Below are 3,249 nucleotides of genomic sequence, written 5' to 3' on the forward strand. Positions count from 1 at the left end.
GGAAATATCCGAGTTTATGATGGACAGATGTGAGATCTGAAAATTTGTTTTTTCCCTGAGACAGAGATACCAGACATTCTGTGCATTTTTTCGATAAAAACTTGAATGTTATGTGACTGCGTAAAATGTGATGATATTTGAAATACTGAGAAATGATTTGGGGTTTTATAATCTGATTTTGTGAAAGGCAGATACCATGTGCCAAGTTTTAGATGCTCCCAGCATGGGGGAAAAAAGAGAACAATATCCACTCCCCAGTAGAGAAAAACCAACTGGCCCCCATTACTCCTCAATGTTTGTCTCCCACACATCTTTCTACGGTGGCCGAGACGGTTCAACACAAATACTAAAGCTACAACACAAACACAAAAGCTACAACACAAATACTAAAGCTACAACACAAACAACCGGCCCCGATTTCCCAAATATTTCAGTGAGGATTACTATCCAGCGCTGACTTCTGTGTTGTTTCGCCGTGTGCTCCCCCCGGTGCTGGAGTATCATACCAACATTTTGGTCAAAGACAAGGCTTGGTGACTTCGTTAGGTGACAGATTACGCAGGTGTGGATGGGAAATGTGAGACGGCGGGGGGATTGAATAAGTCACAGATGGCACAAACTGGCTACTCTGGGCTGGAATGGCCTTTGGGGAAAACAGGATCAAATTTCCACTCTTAAATGGAACATTGAAATGAGGAACAGCAGCTTCTGCAAAATGTGCTGTCCGTACAGTATACAAGTTAAATGATGAAGATACACGGGGTCTCCTGCTAGATTCGCTTTGAAGCAAACTGTAGAAGTGTTTCTGTACTTGTGCTGGAATTGGTTTGGGATTTAAAGGGCCCATGGCATGAAAATTCAATTATGAGTTTTTTTTTACATGATATGAGTTCCCATCAATCAATGCCTATGAGGCCCCAGTGGCTTAGAAATGGTGATAGGTGTCAAATTGAGCCCTGGGAAGAATCCTGCTCTTCTTTTGAGAAAAATGAAAAGCTCAGGGGGCCGATCTGGAATCTGCTCCGTATGAGGTCATACGGAGAAAGGTTACCTCACATTTCTCTGCTTTGCTGCCAAGAGGAATTTGGACAACCCATGAGAGAGAGAGAGAGAGGAGGGAGAGAGAGGAGAGAGAGACAAAGAGAAGAGACACTTGTGGCTTTCAAATAAGCAAAGTGGCAGTGGTGGAAGCACACACACCCCAGTCTCCACTCCCCCCCACCCCCCCCCCCCCTCACCCCCCCCCCCCCCCCCCCCCCCCACACCCCCCCCCCCCCCCCCCACCCCCCCCCCCCCCCCCCCCCCCCCCCCCCCCCCCCCCCCCCCCCCCCCCCCCCCCCCCCCACCCACCCTCCTTAGAAGAAGACTCATAAATGGCCTCCCACTACCACGGAAATCTCATTGATTCTGCACCAGAGGCTGGAGTTTGGGAGAGAGACTTTCAGATATGGTCTTAGGGACCACTAGGTCTATATAAAAAGCGACTTCAGATATGGTTTTTACGGGACCACTAAGGCAATAAAAGGAGACTTTCAGATATGGTATACGGGGGACCAATAAGGTAATATATAAAAGCATCCAAAGAGCACGGTTGTCATGGTGGACCTGTAAAGCACATTTCCACCCCCGAAATTGGTTCTATCCGACCTGAGCAGACAGCTTTCACATTTGGTTTTTGTGTGTAGGATACAGATGAAGAAGACTATGCCAGAACCTTCGCCAAGCTGTCTCTGAACCCGCTAGCAGCACAGGAGGAAGGGTTGATTGCGGCAATAAAAGCTGTAAGACCAACATAGTGGTGTGCAGATCCGAAAGCCCTCTGCAAAACAGGATAGGAATTACAGAACTGGGTTAAAATAGGAGGTGTTTGTGAAACGGTCGTATCCGCACATTACTTTGCGTTACTGCAACATTTACTATCTTCAAAGCGTGGATGTTTTTTCAGCCGAAATAACAGAAAAATCTTTGAGCAGATCTTTAAAATCAGTGGACAGAACAAGAACACGGCTCGGCTCGAGAAAACAGTGGATTGTTGTTGATTCCAGCTCTGGACATCCTTGATTATAGAACATTTTTTACAGAAAAAAAATAAAACTAATAGAGGACACACATAGTCTGGAAATAAAGCTTTCAGGGTCAGACATTAGGCAAGTCGTTAAACAAGCCAACAGCTTGATCCCCATTTATTGGAGAGAAAAGGACTGCACACGGTAAAGTACAACCGAACCATTCCATCACAATTACAGCTGCTTTTCAAATAAGTGGCGCGGATCTGCATAAAAACTGTCAGCTTGTTTACAAAGCGTGTCTGACTGCCATAGTCGGTTCCAGTGCATATATCCAGTGGTGGAAGTATGAGATCTCCATTCACAAGTAAACTCCTAATCAAGTTTCTATGCCCAGAAAACTGCGTTTTAAAAGTACTCAATTAGCAACAAAGGCACCATTCAGGAGTCTTTTGGTAATTTTTAATACTTTGGAATATTTCTAATAGTTGGTTGTTGATGTGCTGATACTTTGACGTGAACTTGAATATATCAAAGGTTTAAGATATGGATAGACGGTATGGGGACAGTGGATCATATTTTATAAACTAATCATATGTTTTACATGTAAAATCTCATCAGACTTCAGGAATATATGATCGATAATAGGATACGATAAGATTTATCTCTTATATAGCTGTCAGATAATGTAAGAGGAGGAAAAACAACAATAATTCCCCCCAAAAATAGAATAGAAGTAGTCAAGTACAAGTAGGCTAAAATGTACTTGTGAAGTACTTGAAATAAAGGTAATTGGTTTGATGTCCACCAGCTGGGGGCTTTGACAATAAAACACAACCTTGTAATAAAAAAAGTTTTTAAGTTAAATGGTGTGTTGTCAGCTACCTTGCATAGAGCATAGATGCTAAATACATCACGAGTTTGCATATCGTAGATAAACTATATATGGTGGAGTGTTATAAAACAGTAACGCCTGTTCCGACTCGCACATTACCACAGTGGTGTGGTTCCCCATTCTGTTAGGTAACATTGAAATGGTAGCCAGGGATTTGCAGGTTTATTTGCCTTCAGTGCTTTCTCAGGACTTGGAGAAGCCTGGACTCAGATTAAAGAAGAGTCTCACGATGAGGCTGAAGTTCACCTAAAGTTCTCCAACAAGGTAATGTCTGCCGGATCAGAAAAGGGGGCATTCGTTGCGACATATCATATGAGGCGGGAAAACAATAAAATTAATGGATCAACA

This window comes from Etheostoma spectabile, chromosome 15 (genome assembly GCF_008692095.1).
Source record: "Etheostoma spectabile isolate EspeVRDwgs_2016 chromosome 15, UIUC_Espe_1.0, whole genome shotgun sequence".
NCBI lineage: Eukaryota > Metazoa > Chordata > Actinopteri > Perciformes > Percidae > Etheostoma > Etheostoma spectabile.